This window comes from Dasypus novemcinctus, chromosome X (genome assembly GCF_030445035.2).
Source record: "Dasypus novemcinctus isolate mDasNov1 chromosome X, mDasNov1.1.hap2, whole genome shotgun sequence".
Lineage (NCBI taxonomy): Eukaryota > Metazoa > Chordata > Mammalia > Cingulata > Dasypodidae > Dasypus > Dasypus novemcinctus.
The window spans coordinates 156,013,599-156,027,774 of record NC_080704.1 but is presented as its reverse complement, the minus strand read 5'-3'; the positions used below and the strand labels follow the sequence as shown (position 1 = coordinate 156,027,774).

Here is a 14,176-nt window from a genome sequence, read left to right as displayed (position 1 = left end):
ACAAAAATCAAAAAAACAAAACAAAACTGCATGTGATGTCTGATATTAGGTAAAGGTGATCAAGTTCCCTAAGGACTAGATTATTACTGAAGGGTAGAGAATTGATATAATCCTGAGGTAGGATATAAAGATACATTACTGGTCTTTACAGGTATAAGTGAACTGCTTCTGGTGATATTTAAAAGACCAAAAAAAAAACCTCCCAAAACATTTTCCTTATCCATAGTGTATGCCAGGTACATGGCTGTGTGTTCATTTGCTCAAGCAACGAAATTACATCTGGTCCAGCAGCTCCTCTTAAAGCCATCAGCTGATTAACTTTATGATAATCCACTGTCATTCTCCAAGATCCTTCTGTTTCTGGTCAGATAGATAATAAGGAAGGGATGTTATAAGAATCACCATTCCTGCATCTTTCAAATCCTTAATGGTGGCACAATTCACTTCTGTTCCTCCAGCAATATGGTATTGCTTTTGGTTTGCTATTTTTTAATCAGTAGAAGCACTTCTTGTAGCTTCCAATTATCATATCTTACCCTGATGGCTATCACTTCATACATAGGGAACCAATGAGGAAATTCTACCAGTTGCTAAATATTTCTTCTCTAATTACGCATTCTGTAACTAGAAAAATAACAGGAGGGTGCATACAGGTTCCAACTGGGCCCACTGTGAGATGAACCTAAGGTAAAACTTTATTGATCACCTGACTATCATGTGCCCTTTTTCTGACTGGTTGACTACAATAATGTTTTGGATCACCAGTGCCTTGCAAGAATAGTATGTCAGGGGAGACCACTATAGGTTGTTCAGGCAGAGAAAATAACTTTCACAGGCAGGAAGGAGCAGAAGAGCTGCTTCTACTGGAAAAGACATCTCAAGAGGATTTACGTATTAAGGAACCCAGTGGTTCCTTTCCACTTACAGCTTAGAAACTTGAGCCCAGAGAAACTAAGTCACTTGTCCTAGGTCAGACAACTGATTGGTAGCTGGATCCAGATTGAAACATAGGTGTGCGTCATTCCACAGCCCATGGTCTTAAACCCTATACAGTAATGGGACTGTGCTACACAAAATGGAAACTAGATTCCTGATGAAATTTAGGTTTAAAGAATAAAAATACAAGGATTTAACTGCAGGACAAGAAAATCTTTCATCCCAAAATCCAATGTGATTCTTAACAGGGACATTGTTGTGTCCTGCCATGGCCCGCTGGGCGGGCTGGTGGAGAGTGCGAACTACAATGTGCACCACTGTCCATGTGCTGCAGCGGTGCTCCAGAATGTATTTGCGAGGTGCAGTGGATGTGCCACATTGATGGAAGAGGTTGTTGATGTGAGAGGGGTGGGGTGGTTGGGGTGGGGGGTATATGGGGACCTCATATTTTTTAATATAACATTTAAAAGAAAATAAAGAAGAAAGAAGAAGAAAAACAAAGAGAACACAACATAAGGCTTCCTGCTCCTAGGCAGACAGTTGGAAATTTCTGCAAAATTGATACAATCAAGCAAGAAAGAATGTCCTTACCTCTGAAAACCCATACCCATACCAAGAAGGTGCGCTTTCAAGCAGAATTACTCAGAAAACCAATTCACTTTCAAGAGCAGAAATTCTGCTTAAAAGCAAAAACCTAACGTATCAAATCAGGACTGCCAGCCTGACTCCAAAGTGCACATTGACCTTTCCACTGTTCCATAAGCTGCTCCCACAGGTGCTTCCATAAGGTGTCTCCCACACCTTCGAAGACCCTCTTTGTATGGTTTAGATTCACCACAGTTTCCTTACAGTTATGACAAAAACCTAAAGAACTCATCCTTTATCACTATCATCACCATCTTCATTATCCCCCAAAGTTTTCGAGTGCCAACTCTGTCCTGGTACTGTGCTCTTGATACTGAGAACTTCTAACTTCCATCATTCCTCCTGAGGAACTCTGAGAAGAAACTATTCACCTCACTTCCCTGGTGAGGAACGTAAGGCTGAGGCAGATCAGGTGGTGAGCAAGGCCACAGAGGCAGTAAATAACAAAGCCAATTCCTTTTTTTTTTTTGCATTAATTTGATTTTTTTAAATATCAAAAGTTTTACATTTTTTCTTCTTTATTTTCTTTTAAATGTTACATTAAAAAATATGAGGTCCCCATATACCCCCTACCCCACTCCTTGCACATCAACAACCTCTTCCATCATCATGGCACAGTCACTGCTCTTGGTGAATACATTTTGGAGCACTGCTGCACCACATGGACAGTGGTCTACATTGTAGTCTACACTCTCCCCCAGTCCACCCAGTGGGCCATGGCAGGACACACAGTGTCCAGCATCTGACCCTGCAGCACCACCCAGGACATCTCCAAGTCCTGAAAATGCCCCCACATCATATCTCTTCTTCCCTCTTCCGACCATCAGCAGCTACCGTGGCCACTTTCTCCATATCAATATCACAATTTCCTCCCTTAATAATCACAATAGTTCCCCAGCAGAACACCAGTAAGTCCACTCTAATCTATACTCTATTCCTCCATCCTGTGGACCCTGGGAAGGTTATGTCCAGTCCCCCTCTACATCAAGAGGGAGCTTAGATTCCACACGGATGATGGATGCAATTCTCCTGCTTGCAGTTGTAGGCACTCTTGGCTCTCTGGTGTGGTGGTTGTCCCTCTTCACCTCCCTGTCAGCTGGCCAGAGTAAGTCCAATAAACCAGAGGGTAGGAGCTGCAAGTCTGCTGAGGCTCAGGGCCTGGCTGTCATATGGATAGTCCAGCGATTCAGGTCTCCCTAGTATACACCAACCCAAACACCAACCACAGGTCCAGTAAAAGTAACAGAAGAGGCATGTGTAGAAAGGTTATATCTGAGTCGAACTCCATTACACTCAGGAACACAAATTTCAAAGTAGGGCCAACTGACATGGCCCTGAAGTCCAGAGCCATCTGCTTTGACCATAGAACCTTTGGGTTGCTGCAGCCCTCAGGAGAACCAGCACCTGGGTTTCCATCCACCTTGGCTGTCTCTGGTACCCTGCTGAGTTGTGCATAAGCATCACCCCTCTGATGACCTCCCGACTCTTTTTCGAAGGCTCATAGCCATATAAACTCACTTGTCCTTTCCATTTCCCCCTTTTATCAAAGGTCAAAAAGCAGTTTTTAACACCTGGTATTACATGTAGGCTGAGATATTCCTGGCGCTGAAGGATTACTACCAAGCACCAGCTGATGATGTAACTAGAAAAAGACCTTGAATAAAAGGGTCAGCTCAGACCAGCAGAATATCTCTGCCTTTATTTTTAAAGGAACTTTAGATTACATAAATGTTACATTGAAAATGTAGATTACCATATACCCCATCCCCTCCCCCCACACGTTTTACCCTATTAACATCTTTCATTAGTTCTGTACATTTGTTACAATTGATGAACACATATTGAAGCATTGCTACTAACCATGGAAAACAGTTTACATTATAGTTTACACTTTGTACTGCACAATTTTATAGGCGTATTAGCCTGTCCTCCTTTGCTAGGCACTGCCTAGATACTAGGGAGATTCTTGCCACTCTATGAGAGAAGGTAGCAGGACTCCCCAGGATGGGAATTCAATATTCCTTCAGTTATTCTGTGGGTTTCCACCTACCAAGATAAGACCCCATGACCATATGAACCCATTTATATACCACTGAGGCATGCCCCAGGTGCATCCCTCTGCACACATCCCTCCACGACCAGTACCCTACACCAGTGATCCTCCCCTGTCACAGATACAACCCTTCTGCAACCCAAAACCTCCCCCAAAATAAAGCCAACAAAAAATAATAAAAGTTTTTAAATTTTTAAATTAAAAATAAGAATTTTTTTTTGCATTGTGTCTTTTATCAACACAAAATCTGTTCAAGTGGACATGGGGTATTGATTCGGTGGATGGAGACCCACACAATAACTGAAATATATGCTCCTCAATGTAGGAGTTAGACTCATTTACAATATCCTTACACATGGCTCATCTGCCCCTTTTATTTGAACCTAAAATTAGCATCACACTTATTAAATATATGTCCCAGAGACTTAAATCTTTGGTCTGTTCATATGCCAGTTGATCCCTGAATCTCAGCAGAATTGCAACACCTACTCTCTCCAGTTCATTGGACTCACCAAGGACAACTAACTAAAGGATGATGATGAACAACACCCTTCCTCAAAATCAGAGAGTGTCCACAACTGCAAACAAGACATTTCCTCCATCTTCCCCATGGGAACTAGGCAAAGCCAACTCTCACTGGCTGCAGAAGGGAAGCCAGGCAGGGCTACTGGAACCAGCTAATAATTTTAGGACCTGCTACATGGGATGGGTGAAATTAACTGCTAGTCAATCTCCCTGCTTATGCTTATATATCATAGCACAACCTCATGATTGTCAAACATGTTTTTACTTGAAAAAACCCAAACAAACAGAACTTCTGAGGTCCAGAAACATGATCTCCACATAGTTTTGCCCACAGAGGTGCAGGTGACTCCCACTTAAAACTTACGTTCTGTTTAAAGCAGATTTTCACAGCTGGATTATCTTTGTTTTGTAGATAATCTCAGTGTCACCACTGAAGATTTTTGGAAGCAGACTTTAAGGAACATGAAATTATGTATGTAGTTGTCTTTCTGTTTGAAAAGTTCCAAGTTCTTTGTGGGTCTTTATGAGATACTTAGTAAAAGTGGTTCTCAAAACAGCCAACAGTTCCATGGGGTTGGGGGTTGCCTCCTTAGGGTAGAGATCATGGAGAGACTGGTGAAGGGAATCTCTGGAGGGGCAAAGGATGTCTGGTCCAGGGTCAATGCCTCTCAAGCCATAATGGGGCAGTGGGGCTCGCTGTTGTGGCATCATATGTAGGAATTCCAAGTACAGTCATCAAGGAAACCAGTTAAAAATAAAGACATGGGCTCTCCCATAAATTCCTTGTGGGCATAGAAATTGGAACAATCTCTAGGGAAATCAATTTGATAATATCAAAACTACAAATGCATACAACTTTCATCCCAATAATTCTCCTTTTCAGAATTTATCCTACAAATACATTTGCAAACATGTGAAATGATATATGTCCAAGGTTATTCTTTGCTACATTGTTTATAATCTAAACAAAGGAATGCTATGCAGCTATAAGAAAGAACAGTGAACTCACTATGTACTGATATGGAAAGGTGTCCAAGAAATAGTTGAATGAAAAAGTAAAAAGAACCCAGAGGCAAAAACAAGTGATCCTCAAGGTAATCCAAAAAAAAAAGAGGAATATGTATAGTCACCTTCTACCAAAAGTCCAAAATGCAGCCAGCCAGAGGCTACACAAACGTGTTAAACCATTTAACAGTCCTCCACATCTCTGAGAAAGCATACCATCTTTAAGTCTCCACAACCACCTTTGTCCAGAGCAGGTTAGAACTGTGGCCACCTTCAGAGCCAGGCCTTCAGCGATCTGAAGTAGTTAATCCAAGCCAGTGACCACCTTTTGGCCTGTGCCACCCTCCAACACCTGGATCTTGTGAAGTGGATTTTTATGTCCCTCTCTGGCACCAGTAAACTATGCCAGGGTTGGACCCCACTGTTGGTGCCTGGAGAGTGGGGCTTGAGCAACAGCAACCACTGAACAGAGAGAAATGTACTGGTGTTTACCGTAATTTACCAGCCTCTTCCTCCTGCTCTTCCCTGGATGTTGTTCAATGTTCTGCTGGACTCTGGAGTTGGAGTTTCAAAATATTTAATTCAGACAGTTCCTCTCTGTTTAACAGTTGTTCTGGGGAGGGACTGATTCCTGGAGCTTCCTACTCTGCCTTTTTACCACACTTGTACATAAGAACAGTGCAATTGATTTGATGAATTTGTCATGTCCAAAGGCCAGAACAGTACTTGACCATGACAACTAAATGCATGAAATGATGGATGAATCATTAATTTGTCAAATGTCATAAGAAAGCATCAATTTAGGTAAATCTTTATAAAATCCTAGTTGAATTATAAATGTGTTATATCTACACTTTAAACTAAGTATGGTTCCTTGAAATTAGACTGTAAATGTTATTTATACTATCTTTTATTTCAGCGGTTACCTAATATAGGGGGTGTCTGCATATTGTATAAAACCATTTGTAAAAAAGGCCCAAGTTATTTTCTTTTTCAGGCAACTGGTTATAAAGAATTTCTAATGAGGACTTGGGGGTAGGTTCAGAAAGTATATATATATATGTATTTTTTTTTTCATTTTAACATTTACTCTTTATTGTGTTGTATGAAGTACCTATGTAATACAAGTATGTATTGTACTAAAACACCCATATTTCCAAATACATTGTGTGCCATAGCCACAGTCTCTCCAGAAGCATGATGAGTAACCTGTAACTTTATACCTTAAAATTCATTGTTGAGGTCTGTTAAAAGTATGCTACCAGATTAAGGGGGGGGGGAGTTAACTATGAATACATTTTCTAAACACATATAAACACAGCTTACAGTGGAATGGACCTCTATAGAAACAAGTTGAACAACAACATTTGATGTAATATCTATAAAATGTAGACTCTGTAATAAAAAGCCAAAGGCATGCAAAAATATATTTTAACTTTAGAAATAACTTAGTTACAGTTAATACTTTGCTTGTGTATTACCAACAGGTAGCTGACAGTCAAAAGTTTGCAATATAGATGTAATACAGCGGGATATATAAGCGCTACAAGAAAATCCCCCCAACCATAAAACTGCTCAAATGTGAAAACTGAGAACAGTTTTAACACTGGAGAATTTACTACAGTGAACCCAAACTATATAATATAGAAAGCAGACTAGAAAAAACGCTTAGGTGTTAAATAATTTTGACTTCCTCTTGATCAGAAAACGCTGGTGTCTTGAAAGTTTCCTTAATGTGACTTGACCAGTCCTTCATAAATAGTGTCAATCCTAGCCAGGTCAGATTCTGAGGTGTCTGCAAAAATGGCAGGTAACATCAGCAATGGCTGCCAAAAATGGATTCTGACTGACTCATTTCCTCTTTTTGCTAGGACGGGTTTTTTTTTTCTTTTTCTTTTCCTTTTTAAACTGTTTTAGGAAACAGGATATAACAGGTAAAAATATATTTAAATATCTTGAAGGAACATTATATTAGAAAACCCATGGCACAATTGCAAATACATCCAGTAAAGCCCTTCTCTTTGACTGAGGTTAGTGTGGGTTTTCAGTACCTTTTATTCCAGAGGAAAAGGGCCGGCATCCTGTTACTTATTTTCATCCATGATGTTCAGCACTTCATCCAAAAGTGAGGGCCCCAGGTTGAGCTGCAGAGAGAAAGGAACCCGTAAGATAGGAGAGGAACTCCTGTCTTTTCCTTAATGAGCCCTTACTGGGCAGGAGGTCCAACATATCCTTGGCGGACCAGTCAGGATACTATTCAGAGAGGAGGAGTGGATGTCCTGGCCCCAAATGGACTGAGACCGGGAACTGCTGGAGCCCCACGAAGTATCTCCCTGGTGGACTGTCCCATTCTCCAACATACTGCTTTTCTCCTGAGCTTTTCCTCCATGATGGGCTCGTAGCTAAGCCTGGGCAACTTTGCTGGCCCAAAGAACTCTTGTTTGGAATTAAATGTCACTGGTGACAATAAGGGCAACATGAGTGCTTGGGACCCTCCAGTGGTGGGGAGGGAGATGGCATTTTTGAGCACTGGGGAGAGCATATCTGTGGACATGGAGTTGGAGGGGCTGTTGGCTCAGACGAACTCATTACGCCTGGAGAACTGGCCCAGGAGTTCTCCTTGGTCCAGGTAAAAGCTCACAGTTACCTTGAAGAAAGGAAATAATGCCCAACCCCCCAAACATGGTGCTGGCCCTCCTTCCTGATTTGAATTGTGTGGCAAAAGTCTCCAAGGAGAGGACTAGTTATACCAGGAGACAAAATGTCCCTCAGCTTAAATTTCTTTCCTTTTCTTGTTATTGGCAGCTTTCAGGTAAATTGGGAACTTAGCTGGCATTTTGGAATTTAAGACATTCAATGTTGCAAAAGAGTAAAAGGGCCACTTTCTTCACAGATGTTATACGTTTCTGAAAAATCCTTTTTGATATGATCCATCATATCATTTTTCTCAAGTAGCTTAAGCAGCGTTCTGAAACAAGATGGCGTCTAAAAGACCCTTTTGAGGTCAAAGCAAAGTTGGGCTTCTGGGAAGAGCAAGTTACACCATCCGATCTCATCCACAACACGGAGAAAACACGTCTTACTTTTCTCCTTTTAGTCCCGACAAAGGCCCTAGGTCACACAACCTTCCAGGCAGTACATTTCTACCCTGGGTACCCTGCTGGCCACTGCGGCCGCTCATTGGAGCCCTGCGATTCTGCCTGCACACCTCAAAGCCAGCAGCCACCGCGGGTCCCAGCGGCTGCCCCCGGGGCCGGGACAGCAGCAGGCGCACACTGCCCTGGTCCGCTGAGCACGGATCTAGACGGGTCTGCAGGTTCTGAGACTCACAGCATTATCCGCTCCCAGAGGGCGTGAAAGCGCCCGCAGCCAGCAACTGGGTCTCCAGGCTCGCCCCAGCGCCGCACTTCCCTACCGCTGTGGCCACTGACATGAGAGAAGGTGGGAGCAAAATACATACATACATACATACATACATATATATATTGTTTCTTAACATATTTCCACAATTTAGCAGTTTAAAACAACACTCACTGGGAAGTGGATGTGACTCAAGCAATTGGGCTCCCATCTACGTTATAGGAGGTCCAGGGTTCGATGCCCAGGGTCTCCTGGTGAAGGCACGCTGGCCCGTGTGAAAAGCTGACCACCCTGGGAGAGATGACCTGCAGCAGAGTACTGTCCCACGCAGGAGTGCTGGCACACATGGAGAGCTGGCGCAGCAAGATGACACAACAAAAAGAGACACAGAGGAGAGACAATAAGAGACACAGCAGACCAGGTAGCTGAAGTGGTGCAAGAGAATGATTGCCTTTCTCCCACTCCAGAAGACCACAGGATCGGTTCCTGGAGCCACCTAATGAGAATACAAGTAGATGCAGAAGAACACACAGCAAACGTACACAAAAAGCAGACAACGGAGGCGGGGGGAGGGGAAAGAGGGGAGGGGAGAGAAATAAATAAATAAATCTTTTAAAATACAACAACACCTACTTATTATCTAAAAGTGCTGTGGATGAGATGTCTGGGTGGCCTCTGCTTAGGGTCTTAAAAGCCTGAAATCAAGGTGTTGGTCAAGTTGTGTTCTCATCTGAAAAGGCTATGGAAGCATCCATTTCCAAACTCATTCGAATCATTATGCAATTCACCTTATAGAGTTTTCTGAATGAAGTCCCTGATTTCCTACCTGTCAGCTGGAAGCCACTCTTAGTTCTTAAGATCACCTGCATTCCTTCTCCTACGGCTACCTCCATCTTCAGCGTAGCAACGAGGCATGAAATTCTTCTACTCTTCAGATCTCTCTGGCTTTCTCTTTAGCAACCAGCTGGAGAAAACTCTGCTTTTAAAAAGCTTATATAATTAGGTTAGGCCCATCCAGATAATCTCCCCTATATTAAGGCCTGCTAACTGGTAACTTTAATTGTATCTCGAAATCCCTTTGGCCATGTAAGGTAATAATCATGGGAGTAAAACCAGGGGGAGAAGGTGGTGGGGACTATCTTAGAATTCTGACAAGCATAGGGAGGGTTATGTGGCAACTTACATGTAGCACAAGGACCTGCTTGAGTCTGATCTCATACATACCACTTCTGTGCATGGCCAACTCTATAACTTGCTGGGTCAGAAAACACACAGGTCATATTGGACAGCTCAGGTGGCATGGAAATTTGGTGTCCCACGGTCAAGCATTCAGTCTTCACTAAGGTCCAGTAATAAGTGAAAAGTTTTTCAAATGCACCAGCATGACATTTATGCTTACAGGAATTAATGTCAGTTCAGAGCCAGGGTCCTGTAATAATTAAGAAATCTGATTATTTCTCTTTCCCCAGTGTGGCATCACTCTAGTAAATGGCTACAGGTAAGAATGGGAGGAAAAATAACAGAGTAAACTTTTCTAGGGCAGTAGGGTCCTTCCTCAAGAGGCCCCCATTTCATTGAAGAGGTCTGCAAACTGGTTAAGTCTGGGATTTGATAGATTCCAAGCCCTTCAATCATAATGGGTATAAGGAGGACTGTGGCAATTTGAGATTTATTATATGAATCCCCAAAAGAGAAAGATTATGTTTGTAAACTAATCTATTCTTCTGGGTGTGATACCCTTTTATTGCATTAAATTCAGCTGATTTGTCTTTGATTAGATTACCTATCTAATTAGATTAAGATCAGGGCTTTTGATTTGACTACTTCAGTGGGCTGACTCAGGTTGAGTCTTTACCCCCTTGCTGGCTCTGATTTAAACAGACATTCACACAGAAAGAAACACAGAAGAGAGAGCTCTATCATTTTTTATCCTGCCATGGAACAGAAAGGAGAAGGCTTGAGTGAAGACAGCAGAACAGCTAAAACTAATGTAGGAGGCCCAGGAAGAAAAAAGCCCTATGCCAGGAGAGAAAAGAATAAGGATCACTTGAGTGCACAGCCTCAAGAGGCAGCCCAGAGGGGAAAGAAAGACCAGGCAGAGATCACCTGCCATCTTGCTTCAACATGCGGCAGCTGACTTTGATGAGAGGGCACCTCTTATGATGCCTTGAGTTGAACTTTTCACAGCCTTGGAACTGTGATATTTTACCCCAAATAAATACTCTATATAAAAGTCAAAAGATTTCTGGTACCCCTTTGGCAGACTAATGCAAGGAGTATGTCTGGACTGCAGGAGATCTTGTAGAGCACCTCTTAGTACTCCTGTGTCCAGTGATTAAAGTCAGTGGGAACTAAAACAACCTAATGCATTAAGGTTTGTTGATGTGCATGAATCTTTAGGAACGAAAATTTGGATAATTTCGACAGGCAAAGAACCCTGACCAGGGAAAGTGCTTGCTGAGGGCAAAGGGAATATGGAATGTATAGCGGAAGAAGTGACCATTTGCAGGAACAAGAACTGTAAGAGCAGTATTGCTTTCTTATTTTGATATTAATGTTTACATATATAACTTAACCAAATATGTTTGGTTTTGGTCCCCTCTTATAACCTTACCTTCTACCATAAAGTGTGTTACTACTACTTAACTTTATTTACCAGTATTTAAGTTGCAGCATATTAAATGCAGGGTGTGGATCAGGTAAGAAAAGAATGAGCAAGACCTAAAAGCGAAAAATAGGCTTTATATTCTCTTTTGGAAAAGGATTAGCATATTATGCTTCATAAGTGGGAGACTTGTATCATGTTAAGCAGAAGTAGGACTTTGTTATTTTCTTTGTTTAGAGACTAAACATGGTTTAAGAAGATGTACATGGCTACCCTTGTGATGTGTTAACTTGGCTATGCTGAATTACACAATTCCTATCTTGTATGTTTCTAGGTAGACTGTGCCACAGGGAGATATTTGGAGATTGGGAAGGGTGATAGAAGGAATCAACAGCCATTTTATAGTTCACACACACTGTTGCTGATCTGCTCATTCACCTTTTGGCATGAAGTTGCAGCTAGGCTTGTAATTGTTCTACTTCCCCTGGATCCACCTCCATTTCCCAATCTTTTGTACCAGGTGTTCGTGGTTAGCTCTGTGAAACAGGGCCCTAGATTCTGCAAAATATCCTCATCACCAAAATCAGAGGCAACAAGAATGGAGGTGTATTTGCCCTTATAAGCTTCCCACCCATGTTTCTGTATGCTAGCCTGTTCATTTTTCCCCCTCCTCAGCTGAGGTGACAGTAGCCTTGTAGAGACTGTTTAACCACCTTGCACAATTACATAAGGCTAAAATCCCTGTAATACATGTTTCTCTCCTTTTCTCCTTATCTGGTTGAACCCTGACTGATATAGGCAGCAATATGATTAAATCCTTATTGTCTCATTATACCACCTGCTTATGGAGTTGGGTGGTTTTTCCCTGTATTTCTTGTAGTTAGGGATTCTTTTGACTTTTCTTTTACAATTTCCTTGTACAGTTCAGTATTTCTGAACCAAACGTGAAAAAATATCATTATTGATGGAGTAATGATTTTTTCCTTCAAAACCACCACCATTTTACTCAAAATTTTATGAGTTAATAAATTGATGAGGGTTGGGATGGGCAATCTTCTTCACCATGTGGCATCAACTGGCATGACTCAATGATATTCAGATGGTAGCAGCGTTGTTCTGGAGTGGTCTTTTTCATTGCAGTTTTCTGCAAAAACAGGTTGTTGGCACTTTGATTAGGATTTCATTGAATCTCTGGGGAGTATATTAAGTCTTTTGATTCATGAACACAGGATATCTTTCCATCTGTTTAGGTCTTCTTTAATTACTTTCAATGATGTTTTATAGTTTTCAGTGTATAAATTTTGCACCTCTTTGGTTAAGTTTATTCCTAAGTATTTTATAATTTTTGATACTGTTGTAGCTGGGATTTCACTCTTGATTTCCTTTTATGGAGGGTTCATTGATAGTCTATAGAAATGCAACTGATTTTTGCATGGATTTGTTTATTAGCTCGAACTTTTTGTGTGACTTATTTAGTATTATCTATATATACGATCATGTCACCTGCAAATAGAGATACTATTAAGTATTAATTCTTCCTTTCAAAGTTGGATGCTTTCAAATTATTTTTCTTATATAATTGCTCTGATTATACTATCCAGCACAATATTGAATAGAAGTGATGAAAACTGGCATCCGTACCTTTTTGATGATCTTAGAAGGAAAGCTTTCAGTCATTTGCAATTGAGTATAATATTAGCTGTGGGTTTCTTATAGATGCCTTTTAACAAGTTAAAGAAGTTAACATCTATTACTAGTGTGTTAAGTGTTTTTATCCTTAATCACTTTGTCAAATGCTTTTACTGCATAACCTGTAATGATCATGTAGCTTTTACTCCTTTATCTATTAAGATGGTGTATTGCATTGATGATTTTCATAAATTGAACCACCCTTACATTCTGGGGTAAATCCCCATTGGTCATGATATATAATCCTTCTCAAATACTGCTACATTGGATTTACTAATATTTCAGTGAGGGTCTTTTTTTTTTTTAAGATTATTTATTTATTCCCCCACTCCCATTGTCTGCTCTCTGTGTCCATTCACTGTTTGTTCTTCTGTGTCCACTTATATTCTCTCATTAGGTGGCTCCGGAAATCGATCCTGGGACTTTCTGTAGTGGGCGAGAGGTGATCATTCTCTTGTGCAATCTCAGCTCCCTGTTCTGCTATGTCTCTTACTGTCTCTCCTTTTTGTCTCTTTTTGTTGCTTCATTTTGCTGCGCCAGCTCTCTGCGTCAGCCGGCACCCCTGCGCAGGGCGGCATTCCTGTACCAGGCAGCACTACCATACCGGGTGACACTCCCATGTGGGCCGGCACTCCACTTGGGCCAGTTTGCCTTCACCATGAGTCCTGGGTATCAAACCCTGGACCTCCTATATGGTAGACAGGAGCCCAACTGCTTGAACCACATCTGTTCCCTTGGTGAGAGTTTTTATACCGATATTTACAAGGAATATTGATCTGTAATTTTCTTGTCTTGCTGTTTCTTTGTCTGTATTTATTATCAGGGTAATGCTGGCCTAGAATGAGTTAGGAATTATTCCCTCTTCAATTTTTTGGAAGAGTTTAAGGACTGGTTATAATTCCTTAAATGCTTAGTAGTATTCATCAGTGATCCATCTTGTCTTGGGCTTTTATGTGTTTGAAGGTTATTGATGTCTGACCAAATCTCTTCATGCATTATACATCTATTCAGATTTTCTGTTTCTTCTTGAGTCAGTTTTGAGTTTGTGTGTTTCTAGGAATTTCTCCATTTCATTTAGGTTTTCTAATATGTTGGTGTACATTGTTCTTGGTAGTCTCTTTTTTTATTTTTTAAGGAACTTTTAGGTTATGTAAATGTTACAATAAAAATATAGAGGAGCAGATGTGGCTTGAGCAGTTGAGCACCTGCCTCCCATATGGGAGGCCCAGATTTGGTTCCAAGTGCCTCCTAAAAAGAAAAACAAACAAAAAAGGAGCAGACAATGAGCAAAAAATCCAATGGGCAGATAATGAACAAAAACAAATATAGATATATATACATGCCCCACCCCCCATCTC

General features: G+C 41.2%; 1 pseudogene; it reads right to left on the bottom strand.

Annotated features, from left to right (window-relative positions):
* Nucleotides 1–7,221: 7,221 nt before the first annotated feature.
* On the bottom strand, nt 7,222–8,000 carry LOC101435519 (cdc42 effector protein 3-like; annotated as a pseudogene).
* Between the last annotated feature and the right edge of the window lie 6,176 nt (nt 8,001–14,176).